Source organism: Schistocerca piceifrons, chromosome X (assembly GCF_021461385.2).
Source record: "Schistocerca piceifrons isolate TAMUIC-IGC-003096 chromosome X, iqSchPice1.1, whole genome shotgun sequence".
In the NCBI taxonomy this organism is placed as follows: Eukaryota; Metazoa; Arthropoda; class Insecta; order Orthoptera; family Acrididae; genus Schistocerca; species Schistocerca piceifrons.
The window spans coordinates 286,473,864-286,493,505 of NC_060149.1; the positions used below are offsets into that span (position 1 = coordinate 286,473,864).

A 19,642-nucleotide genomic window follows, 5' to 3' on the forward strand; every position below is an offset into this window, starting at 1 on the left:
ATCAACATTTGCCTAGTACAATTTGGGGTTACCTGAGGATTATTCAACCAGAAAGGAGATGAAACTCGGCGGTGTATATGAATTTCATCTCTTAAATACGTATCGTTTTGCTTAATTTCATCCCACTTTTGTTGGGGAGTATCTTGTTTCCACAACAGTGCTTTTGTATTGTTCTATAAATTTTGTTATTTTCACCTTCAGACATACTTTCCTACACTAAATCATTATTAATGTATTTGGCTAATATTTTGATTTTTTAACATCTCATTGTAATAAACTATCACTCTACAGACTTAATATCTTCCTAAACATTAGTGTTATTTAAAATCAATTATCTGTTCACTGTTAGTTCTTTCTTTATGTATATGTGAACTTATATTTTTTAACTCCTTCAACTTCTGTACCAGCATAACAAATTTCTGTGGCCACTTTCACAATCACCTAGTCACTCTCTGCTTGAATATTAGTTCTCAAAGCACTTATTGATGTGAAGTATATTTACCTATAAATCCATTGCTTCTTCCCAGCTTAAAGAGACTGTTGATTGTTCCCATTTCAATATATTCCTGTGCTTCTTCCTAAAAGTAAAACAATAGAATTATTATAGCTCTGAAAAAAATTATTTAGTTGCACCAATTATGTAATAAACAATTGTAAGACATAAAAGAAAAATCATGACTCACCTTGTGAAACTCCCACCAACAAAGGGTGTGGCTATTATTCCATCAATGTTAAGAGTAAGATTTGGTTTCTTTGAAGTTGTTATCTTTTCAACTTCTAATGCATACTGTGTTATTGGTTTATTGGGAAAATGCTCCATCACAAATTCTTTAATGATTTTAACCCTCATGTCTGGATTATTAATCTGAAAATAAAAATATACTAGAATTGGTCTAATATAATTATTACACTCCTATTTAAAACTACAGAAATTGAAAAATTAAGACACCTGCACACATTACAATAACATATCCAACAGACCTGCAATAATGCATTAACTACATTTTACACTTATATGCAATAATTTGTCAGCCTCTTGCCTGTACAACTAGTGTGTGTTTTGCTTGTTGTAATATTTCAAAATATGTGTTTAAATATTTATGAAGTATAAATATAATTCAAGGGCTGGTTGTTCTGTGGGTGAATCTGTGTTGTGTAATGTAAGGTAAAACACTATAAAGTATGTATCTCTCATCTTACACCAAATAATGCAGTTTTAGAAATAATTTTAAGTGCAATTAGTGTTAGTTAAATTAACTTAACTTTTTATAAATCTGCCTACAGAAAGACAAAATTCCAACATCTGTTCACCTACACATCCTTTGTCACCTGCTAAGTTGACATGAACAGCTCGACTGATTTTGTATCAAAATGCTTTAATTATTCAATAGTGTTAACCTTCAGTCAATGCATTTTTACTCAACATATGACCACTGCATAGATAGCATTCCCAAAATTTGATAACTGAAGATTCAAAAAACATCCATGATTTATTCTCAGGATGTCACCCATCTGCATATTTATTGGACATTAAACATAAATGTTTGGATTTCAAAATTGCATTATACTGAGATATTTATGCAGATTATGAGCACAAAAAATTTTTATTGGTAATTTATGAGCACTGACTTATCTAAGGCATTTGATTGTATCAATCATTACATTCTGTGGGAGACGATTACATATTTTGGGTTAAATTGTTAGCTGTCTGCCTGCTTCCATTAATGTTCTTGCTCTACATTAAGGGGCTCCGGAAAGGTTCAAAATCTTGAAATACTCAATTTTTACTTTTTTGCATTTTAAAAATCTACAGAATTTCCCCTTTTGATTGATAAATAATTTATTCAGTTTAGAAGACTACAACTATTTAAAAAATGTTTTTGGAATACAAGGGTTGGAACTTTAATAGTGGAAACTATTTGTTTACTGCTCGTACAAAATAGATGTGTGTTTCAAAGTTTTACTGACCTTCAAAGAAGTCACCACCATTGTGTATAACCCATTGCCAGCAATGTGGAAGTTGTAGGATACTGTTAGCAGTGCCAGTTGTGTTGACAGTTCGAGCGGTGCGGTGTATTGCCGGACGAATTTGTAGCAGTTCTAAAGCGAATGCCGTGAAGTGTTTCCTTCAGTTTAGAAATCGAATTGAACTCACAAGGGCTTAAGTCAGGGCAGTGCAGTAGGTGGTGTAGCACTTAGCAGCCCCATCAGTAAAACAAATCAGTAACAACTTGCACTGTACGTGTGTGAGCATTGCCCTGCAAAATGATGGTTAGGTCCTGCAGAAAGTGTCATCACTTCTGTCTCTGTGCTGTTCATTTTTGGAACACAATTTACGACCAGCTTAGCATAAGTTCAACTCGATTTCTAAACAAAAGGAAACACTTCACAGCATTCACTTCAGAACTGCTACAAATTTGTCGGGCAATAGACCGCAGTACTCAAACTATCAACACAACTGGCACTGCTAAGAGTATCCCTACGACTTCCACATTGCTGGTAACAAATTATACCCAATGCTGGTGACTACTTTGAAGCTCAGTAAAACTTTGAAAGACATATCTATTTTGTACGAGCAGTAAATAAATAGTTGCCACTATTAATGTTCCAACCCTTGCATATCTTATAAAGGACAATCGCATTACCACAGTTCAGGAAAAGAAATAAATATAGCTGTAAGCACCAAGGGTGAATGGCCATTTGAAGTAGAATGTTATGAATTTACCTGTGCACTTACCCCACCTTACCGTATTTGGAGTTAAATGTGCTTCACCCGAAGTCTTCGTTGATCATTTGGATCGTCATCTATTATGATGTACAGAATGTTGTAGTGTTCTTGAAAGAAGAGACAGGTGGAATGAGAGTAGGAATTATCAATCACTGGAAGTGAAATAAGCACATATGGACTGAGGCCCCAAAAAGGATAAAACTGCCCACAACCCTTTTCATGCGAAATGGCATCTAATATGTTCAAAGAATACATACAAAAAACATAAGCATCAGTTCAAAGTGAAATCATTGGCAGGCAGAAGTATTTGTTCATGTTTGTGCACTTGAAACGCTACTCGGTGAGTCTTCTGTCACATGAACACCAGTTTCAGAAAGCAGAGAACCAACAGCAAGCAAAGTAACATCATCAACAAAATAAATACCATGTATGAGTCACCCTTGTTTATGTCATCTTTGAGTTCCTACAGGAACCAACAATGCAAAATTCAGAAATCAGGGACAACACAATCCAATTGAAACACACCATAAACCTAAGTTAATAATAACTCTGTCATTCTAATCATGATCTCCTTCAGTGAATCAGCAAGTACCTTCAGGTCTATCTCTTCTGAATTTCATTCCTTACAGCTTATAAGACTGAGAGGTATGGTAATCTTCACATGTAAATTACTCACACACTGCAGTTGAGCATTAACGGGGTCTAGCCTCGTGTTATGGAGCTGAATTATCAATACAGAAAAAACCCATGCACTTGTCCCAAAAATGAAATTTTAACTTAACAGTGGAGTTTACACTGTTGTTAATCTGCCTGACAGATTGAAACTGTATCCCTAATCTTAACTTGTACTCGTAATATTGCCTGTAATGGGCAGTACTCTTACGAGTTGAGCAATTTAAGCATTATCACAGTACTGAAAGATGTACTACCACACTCCTGTTCAGGAGACTCAGCTCATCCAACAATCCCTTAGTATAGTGCATCTGTTAAAATCTTTTGAAAGCTTTGTGCACTGAGTTGTATAATAAGATCAGCAACAGCTTCTCTGTCGGGTACATCTAACGATGTTAAATTTGTAAATGAAGGAAATTCATTTTTGCTCTCAATGAAATACAGATTTGTACATGACTGTTCAGTCAGTAAGATCATTGTTTATGAAAAGCAAGTGTCAGAGTTCCTGTCTCAGTCTGTCACGTTTTTAATCTGGCAGAAAGTTTTGACCTGTGGTGGTATTTATAGAAAATTATTAAAATTACAAAGTGACAGATAGGCTGCCCCGTACTTCAAGAGGTGGACCTCCCAGTACTGTCAACAGAAACACTAAAAAAATAGATCGCAACTGTTCTAGCTTTTGGAACAGTGGAGTCCTTGTTCAGAGAGGAAAGAGATTTGACTGGCAGGTAGTTCACTCAGAACCCAGGCTATGTGGGATCAATTTGTTATGAAAAGTGCATGTCCAAAGAAGGCAAGGGACTACGGCTGAAGAAAAATGAGTCAGTCCGATTTGGTAGTATATTTTGTAAGCACTATGTCAGCTTCATTTCAAATCTGACAGGAAGCAAATATGGAATAGAAGAGAAAAAGAATAATACTATTAAATAATAATAAATAGAAATATATAGAAAAATGGATTACAAATTTCATTTGAAAATACAAAATTTATGACTGACGTCAAAGATGCACCTTCTGATTTCAAAATTGGTAATAACTACATCTCTCGAGTAAAAGAATTTAAATATTTAGGTGAATGGATTGCAGAAAATTGCAATGAAAAGAAATCTGTCAGATCAAGAGTCCAGAAAATGGAGACGGCGTTTCAGTTAACAAAAAACATTTACAACAAAAAGAGTCTCTCGTGGAACTGCAAAATACGACACTACACAACAGCAATTAGACCCGAAGCTCTCTACGCATCTGATGAGACACTAAACCTTCAACACAGAACACTAAAAGAGGAATTAGAAGTGAAAGAACGTAAGATAATGAGGAAAATCGTAGGACCAAGAACTAAAGATGGGGTACATTATCCAAAACCCAATGCAGAAATACATAAAAATATCTCCACAATAACAGACACAATGCGCATGAGAAGAATCCAATTCATGGGGCACTTAGAAAGAATGGACTCAAACAGGTTAACGCACAAAATCCATACATTTTTAAAGAACAAAACTACAAGACCGAACTGGTACAAACAGACGGAAAAAGACCTGAGAGAATTAGGGTCTCCAAATCTACATGATAGAAATGAAATCAGAAAAATCACAAACACACGGGGTTTTGAGGAAGAAGAGAGAAAAACTAACCGACATACATGGTCTATGCAACGAAAGCTAGCCCATTCGTTGTTTATGAAGGAATACTGGGCAAAAAGGAAGGCCAACAAATGTTGATTACGCGTGGTCCTAAGTGTCCCATCCGCGAAGAAGAAAAAAAAGAAAAATGGAGGTATTTTTTTTTGGTGGGGGGGGGGGGGGGGGGGGGCAGTGGAGGAAGGGTGGTTGGTAGTGTTGGCACTACTTTGCAGGGAGGGCAGCAGAAAAAGGGGAGGGAATAGACTTCAATCAATCACCTATATAGGGAAGCAGCAGAGTCAATGTAAGCTAAGGGAGATGAAGTATAGGATGGTGGCAGGAGTGAAGTGGCTATCTAAGGTGACAAATTCCCATTTGGAGAGTTGTGGAATGTTATGCTGGGTAGGAGGATCACGACTGAAGGTAGCATAGATCTTAATAATGTGCTGTCTTTGACTTTTTACTTTCTCCAAAATTTTCTGATGTTTAGGTCCACAGCCATAAAATATTGATTAAAATAAGTCATGGTTCTGCCATGCCTTTATATTATTTACACAGATACTTTATCTATATTACTAAACAGCTAACCTTATTCAGGGCGCACAGTCCAGTTTTGGTTGCCTATTTACTAACTTTCTATTGCATCAGAAATTTGAAATTCAGTATTTCATATAATTATTGACTGAATATAAAAATTTGAAATGCTATCATAATCTCATCAAGAGATATAACCTTGTTTTAAAAGTTTGACACAGTAAGACAAGTGTTACAGTTAGAAACAGTTAGTCTGTTGTGAGGCAACATATCTTGTGGTGTGCAAATTAGCCAGACTACATTCATTTTGTATTTGAGAATGAGAGCACTTAGTGACATCCAATAAACTTTATACACAATTTCAAATGTTTATGAAACTTTTTCTCAATGATAACCCCACAAAATGATCAAAGGGGAAATGTCTACTGCTTATTGCAGCATGATGCATGATGTTATATATTATTACATTTTTATATTTTCTCCGAACATCATTATAATATATTATTTATTTACTACTAACTCTATTTGCAATACTTGTTACAGACAGTATCCACATATACCACTGACTGTACCTGCAAAATTTTGTTATTGTATGACAGAGTGAGGGATCTTCAAGTTGTAAACATCAAGATGTGAAAAGATGTAGCTTTTGCTTAAAACAGAGCACAAATTACCCAGACTGTACTCATCCATTGTTTGATAATGAGAGCACTCAGAAAATTCCAACAAACTATAAACATAATTTCAGACCTTTTCTGAACGTTTTCTTACATGATTATCATAAAGTACTGTATTTAACACATTACATTATTTGTAAAGTAATCAGGAGTTTGAAGCTATTTTATACATTGGAGTTTGATTCTTTAAAGAATTGGGGGGGGGGGGGGTGTTATTGGCTCATTGTTATTGACTAATTTCAACATAAGTAATTTTGAAGTGTACAAGTGCACATTCTATTAACAGCTGTCGAGGGTGGAATACTGTTTATCTCTGCTTTTATAGTATAGAATAACAACATATTTTCATGAAACTAAGAAGCCACTGAGCATTTATACTCCAATGCAGGCTTTTGTGGCTGGTATTTATATCCTTGATGACATTGATTTTGTATGGCATTAGGCTATGATCTAAGGTATGTTTCTATGTGTAAAGTTTCATCCCTTGCTGCTGGAAACATCCTCAAAGGCCACAAAAATGTCCTTAGTTAATTTTCGGTTTAAACATGGTATCAATACTGTCTCTTCCTACAACTCTACTGATGCAGTCTGTGACATTTTTATGTACGAGACAAAAACTTTTCAATGAGCTGTTTCCTTTTCGCCAAAAGCTCCAGGTCTTCTACATCGTATTGTCCTGTTTATCTCCTTGTTAGAGTACCTATTTTTCAGGCTTTGTGCTCCAAAGTTCCATCAGTTTTTCTAAGTACCTGCACATCCAAAATTGAAATTTGACGTCCTTTCTCTTTTTCTGTTCTGAACTTTATATTAACATAATTCAGAAAATTTCCAAATTTTGAGTGTTTATTTTAACCATAAGGCAAAATAGGAAACAGCACTGTGCAGTATACAAAAAGAAAATATTATTGCTAATATCAGGGTATTGCTTAGGAACAAACCACCTAACTGTAATTTAATGAAATGTGAGAAGATGGCTCTTAGAGATTTTAATTTAAATAAAGACATTCTTATCTTCCAGGGGTAACAACAATGCTACATGGTGAGGAGGAATAAAAGCTACCATGGAAGATACAGAGGGATCAAGACAGATTCTAAAAGTGTTACTACCAAGGGTGTATTCACAAATCTTTGTTAGTACTATTAGTTGCCAAACCTATGTGATTGTCAAATGCTTGGCCACTCTCCGACAGTCATTCGTAGAAAAAACTGACACTTATGTTAAAGATACTTTTAAGTTTATCAAAAAATTAAAATCCACCATGTTGAATAAAAAGATAGATTCTCACATTGATACCAGAATAGAGTCCAAATCTGAAAGCAGGGTCATCAGTGAAGTACAAGACTTAGCTTTGAAACCATGTTTATTGAGGACACCAAGAAACATATAGAACAGAAATAAATCTGGATAAAGAGTGCTGCTATTTATACAGACATTAAATATTCCTGAATATGTAAACATTACAAACACAAAAAAATTTCAAGGAACTTCTAGAAATGATGATGATAACAGATATATACTGGTGATGAGATTTGAATTGTTGACCCACAGCATGCCAGCCAGCGACACCAACCACTACTCAACATTGCCTACAGCACAGCTCGTGGCATTGCCAGTTGTCCTAGAGAAACACTGTGATCTACTGTCTCAGAAGTTCTCATTCGAGACAACTACAGCATCCTGTATTTAAATCTCGTCAGTGGTCCTCTGTATGGCAGTGCTGGGGGTCCTTACATTCAGATCATGTTGTCACACATTCTTTACTATGATGAACATCGAGTAGCCCCTCCCATCAAAGCTTCACCATCATTGAGTGGGCCACCAGTTTCTCTGAATGAGAAACTCCATCATTCATCTGCACCTCGAGTCTGTAGTATGGCTTCATGCAGAGTTCATGGACAGCATGTCGGTGCTTTTGTATTCTTGATGAACAATTGTAATCCTCAACTTTGAAAGTGATGTCCAACAAGCAATGAAGGATACAATACAGCCCACAGTAACATTTTAATAGCTTTTCTGATAGTCCCACATTCCGCATAAATGTAAAAATCTATACCAACTTTTCCAGGCCACGTCTCACTGGCCGGTGCTTGCTGTTATAGTGCTCTCAGTCCTTCTCCTCAGTGTCCAAGGACCGTATGTGAGCCAGCTGCTTACTACTTTGGTCGTGGTGAGGTGTTGTTTCATTAATATCATCTTGTTGAAATGGAAACAGAGTATGCATTGATGTTTGGCATTGCAACCATGGAGCAAAAAGAACGGTATGAAGCCTGTTGTCTCTTGCCTTGCTGCATTATATGTGAACATTATGACTAGCAGTATTATATCCCAATCTTTCTTTTTGAGATCAATGTACATTGAGATAATATCTGCCAATGTCTTATTTAAGTGTACTGTGAGACCATTCATCTGTGGGTGGTAGCCAATTGCCATCTTGCAGGTGATACTGCAGATTGAAATTACCTCTGATAATAATTTCACCTGGAGAACTTTTCTACAATTAGAGGACATCACACAATGCGTAACCTGCTTCAAAATGGTATCTTCTGCAAGAAACCATGGAATTTCCATAACTTTGGCAGTTGGCACAGGTTTGAAGACAGCATAGCGAGTGAGGTAGTCGGTGCAGACTATTATCCATAGATTCCAGGGTTGCCACAAGTTCTGGAAATCAGGGAATTTCAAACATGTCAGGGAAATAGGATAATGTCGGGGAAAACACACACACACACACACACACACACACACACACACACACACACACTCTGGAAAAATCTCGTTTTTTGTCTCAGTAGCTGAAATTGTTTGTTTACTGAGATGTGCATCACACTGACTAGGGGCAGCTAAGTATGTGCGCCGCTTCCCCCTTCCCTCATTCGTACTGATTCTTGCCTTTCTACCACTCCCCTCAGCCTGCAGTCAGTGCTGCCACCACTTGGTGCCACTAGCCTAGCAGCTGCCGACGAGAGGCTGGGAGGTGTGAAGAGTCGTTTGTTTGTATCTGATTCTCACACTGTTGACACAGCAGTCGGAGACGGAGCTCATGTGTGCGTGATTAGTGTCTGAGTGATTGTGTGAATGTGTGTGCTCTCATTTTCTGACAAAGGCTATGGCCAAAAATTTATTTGTGAGAGTGTGGTTGTCTTTTCCATGTGCCTGTCTGCGGCTCAGCAATCATCTTTAGGATGAGTTGCTGTCTATCCTCATTAGTGTTGATTAAAGATCCTCATTAGTGTTGATTCAAGAGTATTCGTGCAAGTTGTCTGTTGCATGGATTGATCCTCACAGAATAGATTAGATTCAGTTTTTGTTCCATAGACCCAAAAAATGATCATTTTTGTGGGTGTGGAACATGTCATAAAGGATAACATAAAAAACATAAAACATTTAAATATAGTAATTATCACCCTGATCATTTGTTCGGGAGATTGTGAGAATAGGTGAATACATTACTGTAAACTGGAGCTACTAATATTTACAGAATTAGTACAAGTAATGAAACATTGTTATGCGCTTTTAATAAATTTATCATACACAAAATATTTAATCTTGACTGTTGTGACCAAGTGCTGTCAAAACTGAAATCTAACAGACATTTTTACTTAAGCTGATCTAACAGTCCCTGTTAAGATATTCATGTATAGAGTAGAAGGAGTTTACTATCAAAAAATTTTTCAAACTCTGTATAGACTGTGCTTTATTTGAAACCGAGTTTTTAATGGTGGCTGGCAGTTTATTGAAAATGTGTATTCCTGAACATTGGACCCCTTTTTGGACCAAGGCAAGTGATTTTAGGTTTTCATGTAGATTGTTCTTATTCCTCGTTTCAATACTATGTATTGAACTATTGGTTGGGGATGTAGATAAAGAATATTACTTGCAACAAATCGATTTAAGGAATAAATATACTGAGAAGCAGTGGTTAGAATACAAAGTTCCTTGAACAGGTTTCTACATGATGTTCTTGAATTTACGCCACAAATGATTCTTGTTACACGCTTCTGCACACTAAAAACGTTTGCTCGGTTTGATTAGTTACCCCAGAACATGATCCTGTATGACATAATAGAATGGAAGTAAGCAAATAATGCAAGTATACTTCAGCAGTGCTGTGGTATGCCCTTCCCAAATGAATTTATTGTCAAGTTGTAATTGTGGGTCTTTTCAAAGTTTAATGGCAGTGAATTAGCTTTAAACCATTTATTAATGGCGGTGAAAATTTGATTAGCAGCTATTTCTAAATATGTACTTGACTTGCTGCTTATTTCAATGTCTGTATCATCTACAAACAAAACAAACTTAGCATCTGGCAATGTGACAGACGAGAGGTCATTGATGTACACAAGAAAAAGCAAAAGAGTCAAGGTGGAACTTTGAGGAACACCACACAAAATTAATTCCCAGAGAGATGAAAAGTGAGCACTTACTGCACAGATATTTCACGACAACATCCTTGGTAAATGATAATTAATTGAAACCCTCAGCTGCCGACAGGTGTTGTTGATATAGCTTGATGGGGACAGCTGCAAATGTGTGCCCTGACCGGGACTCGAACCCAGAATCTTCTGCTTACATGGCAGACGCTCTATCCAACTGAGCCACCGAGGACACAGGTGAATAGTGCGACTCCAGGGACTTCTCCCTTGCATGCATCCTTGGTTTCCTGTTACTTAGATAAGACTTGAACCATTTCGCAGCATTGCTAGTGACACCGTAATGTTCTAATTTACTTCAGAGAATGCTGTGGTTTGCACAGTCAAAGGCTTTTGACAGGTCGCAGAAAATGCTAGTAGTCTCTAATTTATTATCTAATGAATTGAGTACATTTTCAGTGTAAGCGTAAACAGCTTCCTCTATATCAGAACCCTTAAGAAACCAAAACTGTGACTTGGGAAATATATTATTTGCAGCCATATGCTTAAGGAGACATTGAACACAACTTTCCAAATGTTTTTGAAAACGCCGGCAAAAGTGAAATTGGTCAATAGTTTGATGGTATTTCTTTATCCCCCTTCTTCTGGAGAGGCTTAACGTCAGCATATTTTAGCCAGTCTGGAAATGTTCCACTGATAAGAGATTGCTTACATAAATAACTTAAGATAGACAACTTGCATGAGCACTCTGATTAACTTCATTGATATGTTATCGTACCCACTGGAATACTTAGGTTTCAAGGATTTTATGATGGATGCTACTTGTTTGGAAGACGTGAGTGTTGTTTCCATTTTACTGAAGTTCTTTTTAAAGACTGGTCTCACATACTCCATTGCACTGTTCACTGAACCTGATAACCCCAAGCTGTCAGTAACAGAAATAAAGTACTTGTTCAAGAGGTTTGAAACACTGCATGTACTTATTACCAATGTCTCACTTAATTTTAGAGCTATCTGTCCCTCTTCCCTTTTGGCTCCACCTCTCTCTGTCTTCTCTATATCCCGTACAGTTTTTTCTATTTTGTTGCCTGATGTGATTATTATCTTTTTCTCATAATGAAGCTTCTTCGATTTCTGGGTTGCTTGCTTCAATATTTTGCAGTATTCTTTGTAATGTGTTACAATGCTAACGTCAGAGCTGTTCCTGGATTGTAGATACAGTCTCCTTATTGTCCCACATGATATCCTTATTCCTGTATATATTATTTATTTACACGTCAATTTCTGTAGAAACAAATTGAGGAGCAAATCTCCAAGGTCATGGAACAGGTCAGTACATGAAATTACAAAATAAAAGTAATAACAGATAAAAATAAAATATTTATAAACCCAAAACAAGTCAAGCCATAAGTGTAAGTAAATGCAATCAAAAATACAACAAGAATCAGCATAATTTTTCAAGAAACTCCTCGACAGAATAGGAGTAGTGACCCACGAGGAAACTCTTCAGTTTCGATTTGCGAGCACGTGTATTACTGCTAAGGTTTTTGAATTCTTGTGAAAGCTTATTGAAAATGGATGCAGCAGTATACTGCACACCTTTCTGCACAAGAGTTAAGGAAGTCCGATCCAAATGCAGGTTTGATTTCTGCTGAGTATTAACTGAGTGAAAGCTGCTTATTGTTGGGAATAAGCTAATATTGTTAAAAAGAAATGACAGTAAAGTATGTGTGTGTGTGTGTGTGTGTGTGTGTGTGTGCGTGTGTGTGTGTGTGTGTGAATGTCAAAATAACCAAACTCATGAACAGGGGTCGACAAGAGGTTTGTAAACTTACACCAGTTATTGCCTGAACCACCCGTTTCTGAGCCAAAAATATCCTTTTAGAATGGGAAGAGTTACCCCAAAATTTAATACCATATGACATAAGCGAATGAAAATAAGCAAAGTAGACTAATTTTCATGTTGAACGGTCAGTTACTTCAGATACCGCTCGAATAGTAAAAATGGCAGCATTAAGTCTTTGAACAAGATCCTGAACGTGGGCTTTCCACAACAGTTTACTATCTATCTGAACACCTAGAGATTTGAACTGTTCAGTTTCACTGATCATATGCCCATTCTCTGAAATTAAAACGTCAGGTTAGTTTATTTTCTACAAGCAATGAACTTAGGTCATGAACTGCTCTATTTGAAACCGAGCCAATGTTGCACACAACATCTTTTACCACCAAGATAGTGTCATCAGCAAACAGAAATATTTTAGAGTTACCTGTAATACTAGAGGGCATATCATTTATATAAATAAGGAACAGGAGTGTCCCCAACACTGATCCCTGTGGCACCCCCCACTTGACTGTACCCCACTCAGACCCCACACCACGGCCATTCTCAACATTGTGAGTAGTGACCTTTTGCTGTCTGTTGCTAAAGTAAGAGGTGAACCAATTGTGAGCTACTCCCCGTATTCTGTTATGGTCCAACTTCTGGAGCAATATTTTTTGATCAACACAATCAAACACCTTAGTCAAATCAAAAAATACGCCTAGCATTCGAAACCTTTTGTTTAATCCATCCAGTATCTCACAGAGAAAAGAGAATATAGCGTTTTCAGTTGTTAAACGACTTCTAAAGGTGAACTGTACATTTGGTAGCAAATTATGTGATCTAAAATATGATTTATCCTTTCATACACGACCTTTCCAATAACTTTAGCAAACACTGATGGCATAGAAATAGGTCTAAAATTGTCTACTTTATCCCTTTCTCCCTTTTTATAAAGCGGCTTTACTGCTGAGTACTTTAATCGTTCAAGAAACTGACCATTCCTAAAGGAAAAATTACAAATATGGCTAAATACAGGACTAACATGTGCAGCACATTACTTTAATATTCTGCGAGGCACTCCATTGTATCCATGGGAGTCCTTAGTCTTTGGTGATTATTGACGCAGTCTCCCCCTTGTCTGTATCACAGAGGAGTATTTCAGACATCAGTCTCAGAAAGGCATTTGCCAAGAGAGTTATATGATTCCCCATGGAAATTAAATTTGTATTTAATTCACCAGCAATACTCGGAAAATAATTGCTAAATACTGTACATATATCTGATTTATCAGTAACAAGTGTTTTTACTACGAACAGACTTTACAGCGTCGACCTTGTGCTGCTGACCGGGCACTTCCTTCACAGCTGACCATATGGTTTTAATTTTATCATGTGAATTAGCTATTCTATTTGCATACCACATACTCTTTGCCTTTCTAATAACATTTTTAAGCACCTTACAGTACTGCTTGTAATGGGCTACTGTAGCTTGATTGTGACTACTTCTGACATTTTGATATAATTCCCACTTTGTTCTACATGATATCCTTATCCCACTAGTCAGACACCCAGGCTGCCTTTTACTGCTAGTACCCTGTTTAGAGCGCTCTAATGGAAAGCAACTCTTAAGGGGAGCCGGAGGTGCCTATGCTGCCCATGTTAAAATCTCTAAGTTTGAGGAACATTTATGAATAAACTACCAAATAGAAAAATTTGAATTTTTTTTACATATAGAGTGGTTTAGTATTGCAGTTATGACAGAGGGATTTTGGAGTATCTTTTCTAGTTTCCTTCCAATTATTTTTTTTATTAATGACCCAAATTTTTTTTTACAAATAATTGCTTTATAATTAAACTGAAATGAAACTACTGAACATATTGCCAAATGGCTGTGTTACAATGTAAGTTTGACCACTAGGAGTGCTGTATAAAAATTTCATCTCTCTAGCTTGAGTGGATTTTGAGAAAATGTTCCTTATATTCAAAAAATTCTGATTTACGGGAAATGGCTATCAAAGTTTCTCAATACATTCCTGCACTATAGGATGGATTATCAGGGTCTCCTTTTTCATCCTCCAAAAGCTTCCTCTTCTGTCTTCTTTTCTGGCCTGTTGTTCCATCATACTTCATATGCCTTTCTCTTCTTTCTGCTCCTCTTATCCTTTCTCTGTCAATATTTCTTAGTGCTCTTACAGTGTTCACCCCAGCTGTAAATCCTAATGCCTTCAGAACTTCACACTTCACACTGGTCCCTTGGTTGTTGTAGGTTGCTATTGCATCATAAATGCCAAAGTGCTGTGTTTTTATGCTTACAAACACCCTTTTAGGAATCACTTTCCAAATCAAATTGTTTACGCTCTCATTAGGATTCTGCGTCTTTCCGTGTAGACATTTGTGTAACAATTCTGGCTGTGCTAAGTCATGAAAAATTGGTTTTATTGCATTTATCACAGCTGCTGGCAAACCATGTTTGTGATCAGAGTACTTTTTTGCATTATATTTGCACCAGGAATCTTTTGGGCACAGGCTGTGTTGAGGGTATTCATTGGAAGAGGCAGTATGAAGGAACAATGCCCACACTGCTTTTCGCGTGTCACTAACATTACTAGTATTTTGCCTTATAGCATACCCATAGTATCTCTGTAGACGTTCAATCACTTCATCAGTAAGCCTGCCAGTCCCTCCTATTGTCTTTCCATCACTGAGCTCACTTGAACCCAAAGTTTGTTTGAGCCTTCGAAGCCGTGCACCCATACGCTTTTGCACATGCCCAATGCATTCCAACTTTTCAACTACAAATTCATTTCCATATGGTTTCAGTTCCTCTATAGTCTTGAAACCTTTGGAGTCACCATCCCTGAGGTAGTATTTGTACCTAACGTTGTATCTGGGAACTGAACGTTCAAAAATTTGTTTCACTCCATCCACTTCCAGTGCTCCACTTGATCCACTAAAATTTGCCTCACAGGTTCCACTGTGCTCTTCTTTGATTTTATTTTTGCACCTACAATGTTTTGATAATATTGCAACATCTATCACTTTTCCACTATCACCACAAGTAGCAGTTACAACCCCATTCAGGGATTTATGACCCCTCTTTTGCCAGGAACCATCTAATGCCATTGCCAAATCCCTAGAACCACCATTCATTTCTACAGATTCCTCCACTGCTTCCTTTATGGTTTTCAAAGCCACATCTTCAACAGATGATCCTACCAGTTCACAGTAGTGCCCAAATTTGCTTGGAGGCGATGGCAAGTTCATAATACCACAAAACAGTTTACCAGCAGCAGACCCTTTTCCAATGGATCGAAGACCATACACAAGTCGAACATTCACATCAAACACTCTAGATCGTCCATTTTCAACAAAGAGACTGGCATGTGAATTGTAGAAAGTCACTTGATACTTGCAACATGCACAGATTATCTTCGTCTCACAAGCTAAACCAAAGTGCTTTGTTATCTCTAGTCCCACACCTACACTTGAACACATTTTGCACAGAACACTTTCTTTCAACACAGAAGATAATAATCCAATATTCAGTGCTTCGTTAATATCATCACTGTCACTAACATATTCACGAAATCTGTCACTTCCTCCAGTCAGCTTCTTGCTAGAAGATGTCACAGGGCTCTGGCCAGCCATGTGTCGCTTAGCAGAAGAACGCTCTGTTTCAGTAATTGTAGTATCGCAACTTGGTATTAGTGTTAATTTTCTTTTCCCTACGTTCTTCTTCTTCTTATATACACGGTTACTAAAACGTGGCATCGTAACCAGAACAACGCTTTACACAAGAAGTATAATACTACCAACAACAGGCGCAACACTGAACTAATTCGAAATGGTAAACAGCAAAGAGACGATGTTCCGCGCTCTTAGCGCTTCATTTGTCACAGAAAACAATGTAGCCAACCCTTGCACACTCGCTGTATGCGTAACATAAGGCGCTGTATGTGTAACAGGCCGAGAAAATCCCAAGCAGTTCGCCACGAAGTCACGAGAGGGTGTTAGATGCATTCAGCGGCCGCCCATTTCCTCTGCAGGCATGGGGGAAAATGGTAATAACTCCACTTCTTGGGTGAGTAGAACAATAATTCAAAGTTTACATTAAAGAGGAACGTTCCAATTAATTTTCGGTAGCAAAAATAAAATCGTAATTTTTTGGATTTGACCACCTCCGGCTCCCCTTAAAGAGCATCAGAAATGTGTTAAGGAAAGCATTATATTTGTCATCTATGTTATCGACACTATAAACATCCTGCCATTCTTGTTCCTTGACGGAGTTTTAAAAATTCTGTATTGCTGTTTGATTAAATTTCCTAAATAGTTTGTAATTACATGTGACATTTGTTTCAGTACAAAATCCTTTTAGTGTTAAAATTTGTGTGTCATGGACTGAAAGACCATTCAACCTTTTACTAACAGAATGCCAATCTAGTAATGAAGAATGAATAAAAATATTGTCTGTGGCTCTGCTACTTTTCCCCGGCACCCTAGTTAAAAAAAAACACAGTATGCATCAGAACATATGAATTTAGGAGATCTACCAACATACTTTTTCTTGCACATTCATATACAAAATTAATAATGAAGTCACCACATATAACTCATTTCTGGTGCTTCCTACAAAGTGAATCAAGAACCCTCTGTAGCCTGAGAAGAAATGCTCTGAAGTCAGAGCTAAAGGACCTATTAACAACAACAATTAGAAGTTTAGTTTCACTAAATTCAACTGCCCCTGCACAACATTCAAATATCTGTTCAGTGCAGTTCTGTGATACGTTTATGGACTCAAATGGAATACTTTTTTTTTTGTATATGGGCACTCCACCACCCTGCAAGGAACTCCTTGAAAAACAGCCAGCTAATCTGTATTCTGGCAAAGGAAGCCTCTGAATTGTCAAATTCTTTAAGTGGTGCTCCGATATACCAGTAATTTCAGAGTCAACATATATAGGCAGTTCACTAACTTTATCTGCTTTTGTAGTCCATGGTTTTAGACTTCTGTGTGATTTGAGTTACCTTTAGGGGAAAACAGTTGGTAAAAGTAGAAGTAACTTTTTTAATGAATGCTTTGTATTTTCCTTTTGAGTCGGAAGTACTGTAAACATCTCTGCAGTTAATGTCTCTTAGCAATTTTCTGAATTTCTCAATTTTTGACTAATTTATTACCGTCCTGTTCTCATATTTAATAGATTTTTTATCCTGGCAAGTTTCAACATTTAGCACAAGTTACTGCATGTCATGATCAGATAGTCCATTTACTATGGGTTTTGTGATATGACTTTTTTTTCCCTAGATTTGTCTACAAAAATATTATCAAAAGCAATTTCAGAGCATTTAGATATCCTTGTTGCAAAGTTCACAGTAGGCACTAAATTGAATGACAGTGTTACAGATTGCAATACTTTTTCACTGACAAAGCTTTTCAATTAATCCACATTAAAATCACCAGCAACCACTATTTCCTTGTTTTTTACTGTGAGATGGGACAACAGAGCTTCCAGATACTTTATGAAGAGGTTAAAATTTCCTGAAGGTGATCTGCATATCCTTACTATTATAAAGGATTTATTATGAAATACTACTTCTGTTGCACAAGCTTCTAAGTGCTGCTGGTAACAAAATTTATTCATATTAGTATTCTTGAAATCAAAACAGCTTCTGACAAATTTGGCAACTCCTTCTTTCTCCATATTCTCTATACATAAGTTAGAAGCTAACTTGAACCCTGTAACATTTAACATATCTATACCAGTGGTCACATGATGATCAGAGGGGCAGATCATATCAATTGGTTTGCTCAACTCTAATTCTTCAACACAAATAAGCAACTCATTAAGCTTACCCCTTAGTCCTCTGGTATTCTGATGCAATAAGGATAACTGATTTTGTACACTCGCTGAATTACAACTGGATGAATGTAGTTGTCCTGTCAATTTTTGAGTATCTCTAGTTTCCATCAGAGGCTGTCTGCATGAATTGTGTACATTAAAATTTGCTTTCTTACTGCCTGTTTTAACAATGTGAATGTCATTTTCAGTGTGTCTCTGAGCATCTATTGTTTCTGCCCTCCCTACTCCAAACAAAAAAAAAAAAAAACTGCTGTTCTGTCGCTTGTAGCAACTGGTACTTTACCACTTGTGATAACAACTGGTACTTTACCACTTGTGATAGTGCTCCCCTTAAGTTATTTGCTGTTAGCCCAGACAGTTTTCCCTTCCCATTCCTGTTGAGGTGAAGGCCATGCCTAGTATAGCCCCACCTACTGACAGTCAACAGGAACCACACTGATATGAGATGCAATACCTTATCCAAGCAGCCTTTCCACCTCTAAACTAACTCTCCCGACAGAAGAGTTTAAATGAGGCCAATCATAGTGCCTCATAACAGATGCAGGCCCACACCAGTATGTCTAATTGCTGAAGCTATCTTTACCAGGTCACTCTAAATTGAATAATTAGGGTTCGTGTCTATGTTGTTGCCCGCCCCACCCACTATTACCATGGTGTCTTCCTTTGTGAAGTTTTTACACAATAACCTACATCCTCTTATCACCTGATCCAGACTTGCACGAGGTTTAAAAAAACTTGTGATGTGGTAACCTGACCCTAGTTCATCCTGCAACAGTTGGCCAACACCTCTACCATGTGAACTACCTAACAACAAAAATTTCTTCTTCTTCACAACTTTTTCTGAGTTCTTACTTTTCAAAAACTTTTTGAAAGTTTGTTGTATCTTGTCTACTTCTACATCTGCTTGTGGCTCATCAGTTTCCAACTGTGACAACAGATTAAATCTGTTTTCAACATTCACAACAACACTTTCTGAGAAAGTCCTATTCCTACTTCTTCTATAACTTGTTGTCACTTCCCACCTATCTTTTCTCTTTTCCCCCCATAACCAGTTGCATTTCATCAGCATGGGGTCTGTGACATGTGAATAGCTGCCCACATGAGTAGACTACCATGACAGGGCAAAACCGCAGGCCATTTCTGTGGGTATCTGTAACGGATCAGGCCTGCTGACCTGAAGTCCATCATTTCCCACTGATGTACAGGCCGTGCCCGTCAGATCTAACCTCACAGACCTGCCCACAGACCAGGTCTGTTTGTGTGTGATTTAATGTGGTGGATTTTTGTGGTTTATCCATGGATCCTGAACCCCAGTGCTCCTCGGCAGGCCACAGGCCATGGGCGATGGATTTCAGG

The 19,642-nt window shown here is 37.3% G+C and overlaps 1 protein-coding gene and 1 non-coding gene across 2 annotated transcripts in view; one reads left to right on the plus strand and one right to left on the minus strand.

The window, feature by feature from the left end:
- LOC124721826 (endoribonuclease Dcr-1-like) overlaps window positions 1–19,642 on the plus strand; it is a 293,757-nt gene that overhangs the window by 116,208 nt on the left and 157,907 nt on the right. The window lies entirely within an intron of this gene.
- Window positions 10,766–10,840, minus strand: Trnat-ugu. The gene has a single exon. It is a non-coding gene; the product is annotated as a tRNA-Thr (tRNA).